This window comes from Varroa destructor, unplaced genomic scaffold (genome assembly GCF_002443255.2).
Source record: "Varroa destructor unplaced genomic scaffold, Vdes_3.0 BEIS01000002.1, whole genome shotgun sequence".
NCBI classification, from domain to species: domain Eukaryota; kingdom Metazoa; phylum Arthropoda; class Arachnida; order Mesostigmata; family Varroidae; genus Varroa; species Varroa destructor.
The window spans coordinates 19,710,555-19,726,492 of NW_019211455.1; the positions used below are offsets into that span (position 1 = coordinate 19,710,555).

General features: G+C 39.6%; 1 long non-coding RNA gene across 4 annotated transcripts in view; it reads left to right on the plus strand.

Annotated features, from left to right (window-relative positions):
• LOC147757482 (uncharacterized) overlaps nucleotides 1–15,938 on the plus strand; it is a 70,558-nt gene that overhangs the window by 28,417 nt on the left and 26,203 nt on the right. The window contains exon 3 of one of the 4 annotated variants that reach the window (XR_015321127.1): nucleotides 12,948–13,727. The exons of the other annotated variants lie outside the window; for them this stretch is intronic. This is a non-coding gene — a long non-coding RNA (uncharacterized LOC147757482). Of the gene's footprint in view, nucleotides 1–12,947; nucleotides 13,728–15,938 lie in introns of those variants that run through there. 4 annotated transcript variants of the gene reach the window in all.

Below are 15,938 nucleotides of genomic sequence, written 5' to 3' on the forward strand. Positions count from 1 at the left end.
AACATCCTCTATGTAATTTTTAGCTAATAAATTTATGCTTTTTTTTTATTAGCTTTATTACCAATTCATTTTATTTATCATTATCATTGATTACCAGTAATCTTATCTACATGTGCATTCTCTTAATAAAGTGTCAATAGACCTTGATACTCGACTTCACGTCCATGATGTATTATTTCTCAGTGAAATACTAATCATTTACGTTTATCGAATTAAAATCACCTTCGACAAAAGCGAAGTTGGGGTGTAAACTGCCCCAACAACCAACATAAAGTCCATTTTGCCATACCCTGAATTTTTCTATATGTATTTATCGTTCTGTTCAGAGCACTATGTTTGCTATGCAAGTAATAAATAGGACTAAATACAAGGCCGTTATAACTAGCGATTTCGTTGGCAAGCTGAAGTCGAAAAGAACGGCAATCCGTCTTTAACGAAGCTGCCAGAGGTACATATATGAGAATAAACCATCATTTTAGAATGATGGTTAAAGTTCTTTGCACGTAGTTCACACAAGTCGACTACGTCGGCAGCAGTAGTTTGCTGAAATCGTGCAAAAGTTTGGCTGTCTGCACATCTCGAATCCGTAAAAAAATGAGACCTAGTACAGGAAATAGTTAAAAATTAAACCAGTCTGTCGTTAGTGAACTTGTAAACACAATTTATTCCTGCGTTGATGTGATTGTTATCCCTTTTCCGGTACTTCACTTTACGCTTGGCTTTGTTGATTGGATACAGGGTTTGCGATGTCGACATAACTTGTATTTGTTAACTACAAGCCGCTGAGACACCGGGGCTCTGGCGTGAAGAAGGAGACGAGACTTGAAGCGCAATTTAGTCCTTGGACGGAGATCTTAGTCACATATTATGTATTGGCTGGAGAATGCGAGACCATCAACGAGCCCGGTAGCAGCATCAACAACAGCATCATTGAATGAAATGTTCCGTGCAAAAGGGTTGGTGTAGAAGATTGGCAGGCCTTACTGGACATTGGGAAGTGCAGCATTTACGATAGTTGCCACCCTGTCCTCCCATTTCTGTCTTCTGTGCCTTGTCCCCTGCCCCGTCGCCGCTTTTCTGAAACTTTATGTCTACATGTTTTTAAGTTTCTAGGCGATTCAATTAGCGAGGATAATTTAGCGTTTTCCGTAACAGAAATGTTGGGCCAATACTGAATCGCCAAGTTTTCTTGATCCTGCTGATGTATCCACTGATGCTATTTTACACAAGCCCCCTATCTTCAAGTTGTAAAATCAGCAACCTGAATTTTAGCTATCCATCCAGGGGCCAGACTAAGCAAAAGAAAATATTTTTGCTGGGGCAATGATCACACCAGCATCTCTGCTGGTCGATAAGTATATTCTTCTTGATTCAGTAGTGTAAACTAATTTGCCTAATGCTGGCAACGGAAATTCCCATTTAATGATGCTATTGTTTTAAATGACTGGCATATTGTTTGCGGAAAAAGCGGTTGGCGTAGGTAACCCACCTCAAGGTCTTTGTAACGTTCTACTTGCATTGCTCATTAGTCTTTCGCCTAACTGCAAGTGCACGCTGAAATAGTGCTATCGGTACCTAAATCTCACGGTATCTAAAACAAATTCACTAGATATCAAGAGAGGTGCTGGTAGGAGCACAGTGTTTATGTGTCGATACATTTCAAAATGCTACCCTACTAAGTCCCGAATCTCGAAGATTCGAATTTGGGTTTCATCATTCGTCGTCTTGCTTTACTAAACAAACAATGGATTTATCAGTTTGGATTCACTACCTTGTCTGCGTATATTTGCGTGTGTTGAATGAAAAACATGAACTCTCACACAAGTTTGCAGTAAAGTGTCTGGATAAATTTCGTCCGGTGTACAATGTGACGTCGGCCGTTGCTACCTATTGCGTAGATAACATAGCTGTTGACTGGGAAAGGCCGAAAACTGAAATCGGGCTATCACAGCCTCTATACTAGCCATATTGTCGGCTATCATCGGACGAAGCACGAGCTTTTTTCAAGAAGGGAAAAGAAGAACACAGTCAATCGCGCCGGTAGTCTCGTATTGTGTGGTCTTCCGAGGAATGATTGCGACGCTTTCAAGAAACTTCCTCCTGCCTGCAGCCGTTTGAAACCAATCTTCATTCTCATCGTCATCCGTACAACATCATTTTATCTCTCGCATAAGAAAAAAAGCTGTTCATTAGCTGTCGACACTGGTACTAGCGTTGCAGCTACCTTCGTCGTCATAAGAGAACACTTTTTGTCTTCCTACCCCCGTATCCAACCACGAAGTAAAATGACCTGGACCAGGTGTCGATGTTACTCACCGACTTGTTTCTAAAAAGTAGCACCGCCGCCTGGTAATTGCAAAAGCCGACTCGATCACTTTTTGGAAACGCAAGAACACAACGAAAACCGGTCTCGGACTCAAGTCGAGCGTTACATAAACGCTAAGTACTATCATTACTAGCATTGTTATTATATTATCAACATAATGAAAAGGATATAAGAAAGAGGGAGGCAGTGGTTACTTCGATTCTGATCTGTAACTAAAATCAATGAGAGTTTGGTGTAAAATAATCCATGAACCAGATTGATGATATCTTAAGCAGCTGCTAGTTTCGGAAGCTGCTATTGTATAGAATGATCGCGTTGACGTAATGGTAAGCTGAAGGTTGTTTTGTGAGAAACAATTTCATCGAGTAGAGATCTATGTGACGTACATGGACGACGTGGCTAGTGTAAGACGCAGCAAGTCATCGATGCTGACACTCCTGGAGAAACACCAGCGTCCGTTTTATATTTATGCTGGCAAATTTAACGTATACAGCTCAGGCAAACGTTTAGGAAATTTCTCCAATAATGATTACCGATCGAAGCAAAAAGTCAGCGGAAGCTCAATAACGACAGCACATTCCCTAGGAAAAAAACATCTCGATAGACAATATGATAGTTGACCTACAATGTTAATTTGGACAAACAAAAGAAGCCGATGACAAGATTATTACTTTTTCTTTTTTAATCAAATGCGTATTGAACTAAGATTTAATGCATTAAAGAAATCATTACAGCCAGCAGATCTGCTGTAGCTGTAGCCTCACGAGTTTTGTAGAATCCGCGGAAAAAAACGAGGAAAACGCAAGCGTTTGAAACGAAGCAATGAAGCAAATATCTCGAGCCCTGTAGATGGCATCGAGCACTTTAAATGGCTGGATTCTTGAGTGTCTCTGAGATTCGTAAGCAAACGTATTGCCGCTGCACGGAACAAAATCCTATTCAGTCTTTAAAGGACTGTATTTCTGCGACACATTTATTTTGTCTCACTCCGCTTTCCTCGCTTGGTCTATTCCATATATATATATATATATATATATATATATATATATTGATAGATGGAACGCAGTTACTTGCAAAAGCCAAGATCCTGACGACGTCCCTTGCGAATATAACTCTTCACGTTATAATAAGTTACAACAGTGATCGTGTGCAAACAGTTCAAGCGTAATCCCTAAAAAAAAGCGCGCGTTACTGTAATTTCACTCTAAAATTTTCAGCCTGCTGTTTTCTGTCAAAGAAGACGATGGCAATGCTAACGGGATTATGTTGTCTTCCATTAACTGTAACTCCGTAAGGTGATTCCTAGCCACCGAATACCCTAATTCAAGCCAAGTAAGCATTAGAAACTAACACGGTTCCTAAGACGCGGCTGTTATAATCAAGGTCGATGGATCGAGAAAAAGCCACAGAATAATTGCTCATTAGATTCCCCCCTGAGATGATCACCAGCCGCTTCGCTGTTGAAGCTTTGTCGACCCGTCGCGATGGAAGTAAGCGTACTTAGGCAGAGCAAATCATCTACTTTTTTTGCGATATTTTCTATTGTTCGCTAGCTGAGGAGCTCACATGAATAATGGGGCAATATTTCTTCGCTGTTCATAGTTCTCGGCGCAGACACCGTTCCGGTGTTCGAGCTATGTCCATTAGTCAATCGTAACATAGCAAACTGGTGTATTCAAAAATATCTCTTATGACAGGACTACACTCAACGGAACAATTTTGTTTCCACGAGTGGGGAGGGCGGATACTGTTTACGGACAGGCTCGACGTGCAGAAGTGAAGATGGACGAAAGAAAAAAGGCCTTTTAATGCCTCTTTGGTACAATACACGGGTAGCATGATGGTTAGCGATTTTTCAACTGTCCTCAAAGGGCGTCTTTTAGAGTATAGAAGTAAACAATTTGCCTAAAAAAATGACCTAGTCCTATAGAATATTTTATTTTTATATTATTAGCGGTTCTATGATAGGTGGACCTTGCGTTTCTGGATTCCTCCTGTTTTGTCGCCGCCGCGGGTATGAACCTTCCAAGGGACGTTGTGTTCTTCTGTAGTTTTACACAACGCACTTGTTCGCTGATGTAGTATTTATTTATATGAATCTTGAAGAGGTAGTTAAATACATGAACTAATGAATACTATTACCCTTGCGTAGTATACATACACAAGGTGAGTCTTGCCACGATACACGGTATCAACGCATCCTACGCCTATAGATTTGGAGGTACTTATGCTCTAGCAGACGAAAAAATAGTGTTATTATCGGATACAGCCCATACTTTGTATTAACGGCCTACCCAGGTGACGGACTGATTAAAGTGAGGTAAGCCACATGTGACCATTTCAGCACAAAGCTCAGCCATCCGAGCTATGCCGTCCGACCGGTTTGATTACTAGTCTTAATACTTCAAAAGTTTTTTTTTTATCAGTCTTGCCCTGTTCGAGCAAAAGCAAAGTTCTGTCAGAATCAAGCTTTGAGTTTGATAGGTCTGCAGGCTCAAGCCAAGAAGCTTTGATGAAAACATCCTCACATATAACACGCACACAAATTTCATCTGGCGAGCGACTATCGGACAACCTTTCATATCTCGCTCTGTTTTATCTGTTCGTATTCGTATCGTATCTGTTCAGATTCAGGAGGTGAGAATTTATCGCCTCCGATTGTAGCCGCCGCTCCTTCGGCTCTCATATCGCTTTTAGGCTTTGACACTCTTTTTGTCATCTCACGCCTCGCCAAACTATTGCTGCCTTCAGTTAGACAGGACAAAAAGAAGGGAAAATTTATTTTTTTCTTATACGTCCTATAATACAGCTTTGTATGGTATATTTTCTTTCTGCATGAACGGAGCAGTAGGCGCGGATAGAACCCAAAAAAGATCTGGCTTTAAGTTTTGACGAGAACAACCAAGCTGGATGCTTGCCGTACTGCATTATGCTACTTTGTATCGTCGTCACCGTTGCCGGCGTCAGCGTCAGCAGGACGACATTGTGACATATCTTCCGTTTTCATTCGTGGACTAAGGAAACGCTAAGGGGAAAAGATAACTTGGGATTCAAATATACCTGCTAAGGTGGCTGCATCGGATCGGGCTGGCTCTAGCAAGAGCGAAAGATTACCGGAGATAAAGAAAAAAAGTGGATCTCATCTAGTAGGATAAAAGGAACATAATCTAGTACTTAATACCATCGCATTATGGTGCAATGCAATTCAATCAGGCAGTAGAAGATGGCGATAGGAATTCCACAGAGTCGGAACGCTGATCACATTCGGAGGTGAGGCCGTCGTCGGCATCGATAACAGGGAGATAGGAATATACAATACTTTTACCATCTTTCTGTATTATTTTTTTTAGTAACTTAATAATAACATGGACGCACTGTACGACCGATGCATTGTTTGTTAAAGCTTTCACAGGAAAGTTTATGATACACGTAAAGGAATTATTATTATAAGGTAATTTTCTGCCATTAGTGTCAGTATCTTAAGCAGGCGTAATTGTTTAAGTACTCTGCTATGTGTACGCTGGCAGTAGTTCGTGGAGGAGAACAATGCACCTCCGGAAGCATAAAACGTATTACGGGAACTTATGTATCTAAAGATCCTATGCAACACATACTCGTAGAAAAAAGGCAAAACGGTAGTAAATAGTTGCTACAGCATCGGAATGCTATACGATTATTACGAACTTGCCTAGAACACCCCCCTCCCCCCTTATTATATAGAGGTACAAAAAACTCGAAAAAAGGCGCAGCAATGGACATTTTCGAAATTGTGTTTCGGCGCGTTTTTCTCGTTCTATGTTTTCTAAAAAGATATTTAGGTAGTGACGTGTATTTCACAACAGGAACGGGTAGAATGAGTGAAATTTATTTCAGAAAGCGTTAAATTTCTGTTAAAAAATTGGATACGTGGTAAAATGTACGCTACCATTGGAATATGTATTTGCAGAAAGATCTACACATTTTTAAAGTAGACTTCCCTAAAAGTCATCTTATTTCACTTAGCCTTTTGTAGGGCTGCACAACATTCCAGTACCTTTCATGTCCCGAACCTTCGATTTACGCCAACAGTTAGAACGGTTGTTTCTATTTTAAGCATATGTCTTATATATTGTGTGTTGATTGACCCTTTTACTTCAACAGTAAACTTAAGTAACGGTAAAATTAAGACTAGATTGTTCTTTTCTTTGTAAAAAGTAGCGCCTATTAGAGCTATAGATGAAAATAGCGTTTAAAAGCATTGCGGGGCACGTTGATAAGGAAGGAAACAGTAATCCAGGTGAAGGTAATACCAAACTCGTTCTCGCCCGATTTCTTAAATCATTTATTACAAGGCTGTCTTGGAATCATACATTTTTCTCTGACAGAGTAATTATGCCTTAATGCTATATGTACTTAAGAGACGTGAGAAGTTTTTTTAATGAACTAATGGACAATGTATCGTGCGTAAATAAATCTTTTGCAATACTTCCAACGGGAATATACGAACAAATGCGAAATACAGGCTAAGTTAAAAATACAGGCTATAAAGTTAAATATACAGGCTAAAAATACAGGCTGGTTAGAGGCTAACGAACCCTTAGTGATGCACAAGGGTTCATCACTTACACTAAAACCTTGTTAACACACAGCACCTCTCTTCATTATTTAATAAAGTGCACTTCCCATAAGGTAAAGTCTGCTGCATGGCCTGTTTTGAACAGTAATGGGTTAACGTTTCAAATCAGATATACTATTTATTGTTATTATTATCGCTAAGATCGACTTTAGGAGGCTATTGTTTAATACGTTTAAGTAATCTGACTTATATTCTACAATAAGTTTCTCCTAATTCTTAACTAGACCATTCGTCACGTAACGGATATTTTCATCGACAATAGAGCGTTAGAAAACAAGTTATTCGTAAACATGAACAGAAAACAAAAGCTACATACACATTTACATAGAAAATATAACTTAGCTGTGTTATCATGTAATAGAAATAGACGATGTTCAACTGAACTCGTCAATATGCATCTATCACTACCATTCATTTGGCGAAAAAATTAACTGAGATAAACTATGATAACTGCTTATAGCCAAAAACGTAAAAAGTTTCGTCTCTTTCGAAATTTGAAAATCGTACAAATTTGAGCTTTATGGTGATTTGTTTCGATAGACAGAATTTATGCTGTCATCATGTCAAAACGTCGACGTTCTGAATGTTTTTCTTCTGGTAAAGCAAAAACTTTCCGGTTCCTGCGATCGTCTAGCTGCTTTCATTGGAAAGAATACCATTTTATCTAATTAAGAACCATGAGTAAAATTCTGATGCCATAAACATTTTCCGCTTTAATCGAAAGAAGTACGTAATAACATCAGCGTTTTCATGGCTTTTCATTTCGATCAGTCGTCATTGTAGCATGTCTATGATATCGTATAATCGCTCTATTTATTGATGACGAACTAAAATAGCCTAACTCATATGGAACACTACTTAACTCTTTTACTTTAGTTATCCACTAATTGTTTCACTAGCATAAAATACATCAAGCACTGTCTACATAAATCAGTGTATGTCCCTAGACTTTTTTCAATACCTACCGATACATGCGGTTCGAGTCTGCGTGCATAATCTGAACGTCGCCGTTCTCGCCACAAGCGCAAAACAGAAGCAGGTGAAGCAGTCAAACTTGAACAAAGATTGCCTAGCTGACGATATTATCATTACTTTTCGCCTTTTGAATCAGGGCGGGAACAGCTGCGGAAGCCACAGAATTATTTGCCAGCCGTCGCCTAGACATCATCCATCATGTTCTTAGCAGAAGTTGGGGCTTTCTTTGGTGGCGTCGACGTCTACTGTCTCAGGTGAAACCTGCATACCTCTAGCCTAGGGCAGACAGAGGGTAGACCCAAGATAAGCACATTAGTGAGAAAGTCATTTCGCTTTGTTAAACGGACCCTTTTATAGACGTCGATCCTTTGTTCCTAGCGCAGTTCTTCTTATTGGCTCACTTTTTCTAGATATTGACACCCCTCTCTGGCCCCTCGCCCCCCGCCCCCCGCCCCTCCCCCAAAGAGAACACAACGCGAGCCAGAATTCAGTACAAATCTTTGATGAACATTCGTAATTTTGACATATATATATATATATATAATTTGCAATTATTTGCACCCACCCGGCTGATCAGACATTCACACCATTTTGAGCAGTTACGGATTATAACACTACATATGATATAGGCTGGCTATTTGGCTTCACAGTTAACTCAAATTATCAATTTCCCTGGTAGCGAACAATATGTTCTTTCTAAGGATCCTACTGTGACCCATAAACCTCCAACTCCCTAACGTTGGTGTGTACTCGTGGGCCGATCGCAGCATGCGTCTTCGCCGGCATTCTTACTTTTGAAAGACATGCACGTCAGTTTTTCGAAGTTGATGCGCGTCTAAGCTTCCCAGCAGACCTTAGTCGCGACAGATGCCCCGCTTCTGTTGAACTCGTCGGGTTAAACCTATCCATGGCGATTAAGTATCGGGTTTATAATCTACGTTCTGGATGTCAATAATTGCAATAGGCTCTTTTATTTCTCTGACTAGCAAATTATGGACGCGACTATTTCTGGTTCCCGATCTCGGATCACTGATTGACATCTTTACCTTCAAATATGCCATCAAATGCACTTTAAACCGTAAGTCTGTTTTAGAAAAAGGAAGAGAAACGCTTGGGATTCTTCCACGATGTGGCTAACGTTTTCTGGTAGGAATCGCAATTACTTTGGGACTCAACGTCGACCAAATACATCTTTTAAGTAGAAAACATTTGTGTTTTAGCTGGAATCATGTATATATATATATATATATATATATATATATATATATATATATATATATACATCATTATTTGAAGTATATATTTGGTATCTGATTGAGTTTTTATACATGAATCTTGAAATCGTACGCGATTTCAACGTCCGACCGAAGCAATAAGGAAGTTCGTATATGCCATTATTATACGCTTAGTGCAGAAAGCAGTCGATGTGGAAACCGAGGATGGAATACGATGCGGTGAATGGTACAGAACATAGAATGAGAACAAATATGAGCTTTTTCTAGAAAAGCTACCAAAGGCGTTTTAGTTAGTTTATGTCTCGACCGCCAGATTGAACAAGCTGCATGCTGCGTTCGTTCTTTTTGAATCCATCATTTAGTTCTATTGTCTTGGCGTGCGTTTCATCTGAAACGTTTTCTGAAAACATGTCTAGTCCAAGAATGCAAGTTCCATAGAGAGGAAGAGCCTGAGATATTTGCCCTCTAATGTATGCGACGTCATCGACGTAGCGTCATCCCTCTCTGTTTACGACAGTTGTCCCAAATCGTTGTTAATTGTTATGCACTCAAAACGTCTGAAATAGGTTGTGTCGCTTTTTTCTGGATGACTTTTGTGGTGTTCAAATAAAATGATTTCCGTAAGGCGCATTTTTTCCTCGTAGGCAAAGACTAACTTGAAACAGTAACAAATTGGTGAACCTGAAACTTACAACTTGCATCATTTTTCATCTGTGCATAGTAGAACATTCATCAGAGGGAAAAGAAGTTCGCTTCTGTGCGCTTGCAACGTTTGCGGAAATCAGAGCTCAAGATCCGGATGTATTCGCGCTGCTTCCACAAAACTGCATTACTCCGAAAGAGCTCGCTTCAGGCTTAGCATGTTGTAGCCTAGGAACCGGTTGATTCCTGGGCTAGGTAACGAAAAAAGGCTTTGTGCAGAACAGCACCACCCTCTAACAGGAACTTCTGCAATATCTGGTCAAATGCAACTTTTGCCCCTAAACGTGACGGATAATAGCAATTTAGGAATAAATTAACCCCTCAATGAAGTAGTGGAATTATATCGAAAAAATGAAAAAGACGCTTAATTCTATTATTTTGACCTCAAAAGAGTCAACTTTGAGTACTCGCTTGCGGGGGAATATTTTCGTCAAACTGATCACCTAGCTTGTTTCTTCCCTATGAGTGATCTAATTCTGAAAAATTCGCCGGTATCTGAATCTCGACTTCAATCCGACTTATATCTGCTAGGCTATCACTTCCGGTGCAAATTTGATATTCAGCTGTGTTCCTATGGTAGATACAAACATCCTAGAACATGGTTCAGTGAGGGAGCACGGATTAAGCGTGTAATGAGCCTGCGTCATTTATATTCACATCAAATTTTCGGCAAAACTTAACACTGCATAGCTATCCGACTTCCAATTTGAATCTGAAATGCATATATATATATATATATATATAAAATGTATATAGTTGCCGTGGTTCGTTGATCGATTACCATTGAAGGCACCTGTTAACGTTTAACAAAGTACTTTGTATCATTGACGCCGTTATGTTAACACTGTGATTCAAGGTGAACGGTGGTTTTTTTAGGGCCTCCCAGAACACAGAGTCTCCTTAAATCTAATCTAAATACCTAGGTAGGTAGGTAGGTAGGTAGGTAGGTAGACAAACAACGAAAGTGCAACATTTATAATCGTCACTGAAAGGAACATTATGAAACGCATACGTTTGGGTGAATCGCATTGTGCTCAAGCCTTATCTAAAGCCAGGACTGAATACTATTTTTTCGGCCATCCTATGAGGGTTGGTTTGATATTGACCTTCGTAATTGTTAACGTGTTATTATTGGAAAAATTTTTCGTAAATGAATCAGTATTGCAAGAATAACCACATCCCCGTAGGCATAAATCGACTAATTTAGCACAAATGCGTGTTTTATTGCCGAAGATACATAGGACATCGATGTAAATGCCGGAGGCTAAACTTTATGGATACGAATGAAGTTACATCAGTCACAGCTATTTTTGTTCCAGAGACAAAAACAGGGAGGTTCATGACGAGCATGCTTCCGCCTCGCGGAGAAAGATTAAGTGTGCGGAACGTTGAATCGATGAATGTTTTTTTGTCCCGTTGGCAAACGTAATTGTCCCGTTGACGTATTACAAAGACAGAAACTCGCACCTAAACAATTTGCAATACATAGAGACGCTTTTATTATTAAACCGACACGTCCAATTGGCTATTTAGAAAAATGACGTTTGACGAATTAGTTTTATACCATAGTTTTTATTACATGGCCTGCAAATCTCCCGTACGGGCTCTATCGGCTCGTTGTTATTGCGGTCAGTAGTATGACCGAAGTAACTTGTACCGAATATATAGAAGCGTTTCACCGATTGTACAGGTTACTTCGTGACCACTTCTCGTTAGAAAAAGGACTGTCTATTATGACCAGACCGCGGTACACTCGCGTTTTATAGAATTCCTTATTTGCTTGTTTCTCTTCGTTCGATTCGTCGGTAGGCCGGCGTGAATTTTGCCGAACGTTCCGTTTAAAAAACGATTGAGAAGTATCCGATTGCAGGGTATCAGAGCCAATTAAAGGTGGTCTTTTTAAAAAACGCTTATTTTTAATTTAAAATGTATAACGATTGATATTTGAACGCGTTCTGCAGTGCAAGATATTTTAAGACATTCTAGTTTATCCAAATTTCTCCAATCCAAACGTTGCTTTTTTGAAGATAAAAGCATCGCTCCCTAAATTTGCAAGCTAGATTCAGAGAGCTCTTAATCCCGAACGATTTGCTTCGCTGGATTAAACACCGAAAGGAAATAAACGTTCCAAATATCAACCATTTTTTCATAAGCGTAATACTGCAAAAAGTATTAGGCCCAATCGCTTCATGTAGCCTACAAATAGCTAATATAAAAATTACTCGAGTAGATGAAACCGTGTGGAAAAGCATGTAGCTATTGAAAGCCGTTAGGAAGCCATTCGTAGGACAGCTAAACAGTAGCGAAACGATTAGGACCCTTGGCTGATAAAATTGTTTACGTTGTTACAGAAGTTTCTTGTCGTCTATATACGCATTCGACGGGATAAAACAGTGCAAGAGGCAAAAGCGGTTTTTTTTTTATAGATCCGTACGATTTTACGTTTGTTCTATTCACTTACTTTAGTCAATTTCTCCAGTGAAAGCTACAAGATATAACGAAGCTATCCCTTAAAATGTATTAAATCAGCTTTCAGTAATATGGATACGGGCAACCCAGCTTCGACGATTTTTTTTTCAGGAGACATGACGTACGGAACTCGATCTCCGAAGTCGCAATTTCTTGCAAAACGAAAATAGGAAAATTACAATAATTCCCTTTATTTCGTTGCTAAAGTTTATTTTTTCATGATACCAATATATCCAGCCGTTCACAGTTATGAACAAAGCAGCCTTTCGAATAGAAATGATATGCCCGTCAAAAGTAAGAGACAGCAGGATATATCGTTCGCTCGCCTATTACGAAGAGCCGCTATTATGCCACTGAGTAGTCTCGTAGATGTTAGTCGAAGATAAAACACCAAACTAGTGTGCCGAACTCAGTTCGATAATGATGAACTTATTCGTATTTGTTTATATTAAGATCTGGTACCTTGATTAGGCAAGCACTATTTTTCTTTGTTTGTTTAATAATTAATTTATTTTCTATATTTACATACAAGATGGCGAGAGCCCAACGGAAGGTGCTCATCTATCAAAACATAGCAAAACTCATTTTGGAACGATGTTTTCGCTCTGATCATTGAGCCTTACAGGTGGGAGAGATTGTTAAGTCACGACAAGCCCTTTTGAACAGCCACTGCGATAACGTTACAAATCTCGCTTTACCCAGTTTCCCTTGCGAAGAACTGAACGCTGAGGCACTGCTTCCGTCCTCGTTTCTAAGCTACAGACAGACAGACAGAAGCCTAAACGCGAAGTAAAACTTGATCACTTGAACCTTCAGTTGGAATAGATCAATTCTGCAATGATATTTTACACGACGACGACGACGACGACGACGAATTGATCCTATGGCTGTTTTCCTTCTCAATTAAGTTATAATAGCAGTTGTGTCGGAGGGTATCCTGATTTAGAGACAGACATATATGGAATAGGTCTATTTATGGCAATGCAATATTCCTATGATCTCATTCTATTTTATGAAGCTTAAGCAGCTCAAAGGGCATGTGCTTGGTCGTCCAGATGCAACTGCTTCTATGTGAAGGGTGAATATCAACAGACGACACATTTTCACCAGCGCTACGTTAGCTAGTATACGTAGTGTATTAGATAAAATAACAGATACACGTCTATGGCTGCATAAACGCGGAGCCAACGACTGTAAAGTCCGTTCGCGTTCCTGCCGGCCGACGACGTCTGCTTCAATAGTCATTATGGTATCGATTCTGGCCAGACGATGGCATAACGTCTAGCCAGTACCAAATAAACAAACACTATTAGGCACCTTACTATTTGCGCGTTACTTTACTGTCTGGATATTAGCACTATGTTTTTTTATACGTGTTTGAGGACGTCTTCTGACGTACATAGAAATAAAGAGTACACTGATTATCTTACATTTCGAATTAGTTCTTAAAAATTACTTTTTTTCTCGCTGCTCTAGAAAGGTACCATTCTTGATGCGATTACGCATTAGTATTTAGAAACACATAGATCAAATACAGGTGTAGTAAAGGAACGGGGTAGCTTTCAAAATGGTCCGCTTTCAGTTCTTTTCATCGTTGAAACAAAATCTGAGAGTGAGAGTTATGACATACATAATTGTAGGATTAGAGGAAGGGTAAAGGTCTTATTTCCTTGCTCGGCTGAAGGTTTAGTATAATACCCAGCGGCTGGCAATATCGACGAGACTTTTTATACTGCCTACTCCCTTCACTTAAGTGAAATCATTTACTATAATATTGTTATAGTGTAATTAAGATTTCTATTATAACACGATAAATCATCGCAGTAAATCCTAACTCTTCAATCAAGCCCAAAGGCATTAAATCTTACATCTGTTCTGTGACTGTGTCAGAAGGTTGATATTCCGGCGAGTATCACACATACCAATGGAAACCCGTAGGCCGAAGTTTATCGCAGTCCATAATGTCTATGCGGTAGTATTTGCTTCCGGGCAAACCTGTACCTTTTCTGTGGCCTCTTTTTTTCTCTTACAATCGCTCACTCCAGCCGCCAGACCGCCTGATCCTCTCACGTCCTGCTTTTCTACGAAAGAAAAGTTGGTAGTTAATGACGCGTAGATCCGGAGTGACCGGTTTGCGTAAGATCGCATGGGGGCCACCTTGCAAATAAAATTTGTTTGGTCGCTTTAATCGTGAACTCCATGCATGCGTCCAGGATCCTTCTCCATTAATTCGTTTTTTCATCGCTCCCCCTTCAGACGAAGAAACCAATGAAGTAAGGGGTACCTGTCGAAGCGGAACACCGTCATGGACAGTATGCTATGTACGTATGTACAAATATATCGCTACATCGGAACGGAGCAAAAAAGTATACACAAATACATAATAATCTAAACATTGTTTCTGCTAACATCGTATAGTAGTTACGCATGTGCTAGATTGGGAGGACACGGGTGCCGTAGGCCAATCAAGAACCCGTTGAGGTTCACTAATAGGTAGAAATACTTTATCACGAATCTTATGCTGCTAAGCAGAGTTTGTATAGAGAATTTCGTATGTACTGGATGCAGGTAAAAATACGCACACTTCAATTTCCGTATAAGATACGTTTCAGTCTGATGAAATAATGCCATAGAATGCGGTTGTAAACCCTTTCTTGGTCCATCCGGGACAAAATTACAATTTAAGAAGCATCTACTATATATGATGTGCGAATCGGGTCTCTTCGGGGCTTCCTATGACGGCGTCTATTAGGCACACGGACATTCACGTAGACAGCGACTGTTAATAAGAGATATATTCGGCTAAATGGGGCAATGTGATCCAGCATGGATCATTGGCCGCCCATTGCGTCCTAACCATAAATATAAAATTAATTGATACGCAAGTACAATGGACGCTATTCCCGTAATGATGCAATGGTAGCGTGTTTTCCCACTAACCTTCGAAATATGGGCTGTGATCTACGATCGACTTCCCAGTAAAATGTGAGCAAAAAACGCCAGAATTTAATCTACTACCCTGACAGGTCCTTAAAAAAAATAATAAACAAAATGCTATACAAAAACATCGAGGCCTGTCATAGAGCGATATACGATAGAAGTTAAAGCAGATGTAAAAATCGCGTACGCAGTTTGAGTGCTCCTATTACTAGCTAACATAGCTATTAAGTGATGCTATTTTATGACGCCATTAAAACATTACTCCTTTAACAAAGTTTTTTTTTTTTTTCTAATCAACGTGTTGCTCGTTAGATTTTTGACTGAATAGAAATAGAGATATGTTGCGCTCTCCGACGCAGCGGATGTTTATACGGTAAAATTGCTCGGACGGGACAAGATTAGCTAAAATCGTATTTTTTGGACAAATCGAGTTCGTCATCTGTTCCATTACTACTTAACACAATAGAAATTTAAGAGCCATCTAGACAGTAATCATTTGTCAAGTATTACTTGCACAAAATCGTTAGCAAACAGCTTGAATTATATGCCCAAACATTTATCCGAAGTGTCCTATTTGTTGCAGGCTCAGGTGCGGTAATTGAAACAACAATTTGTATACTGTACGTTTTCGTATGGTTAATTTTAACAACTTAGCATTGAGATACATAAATACGTA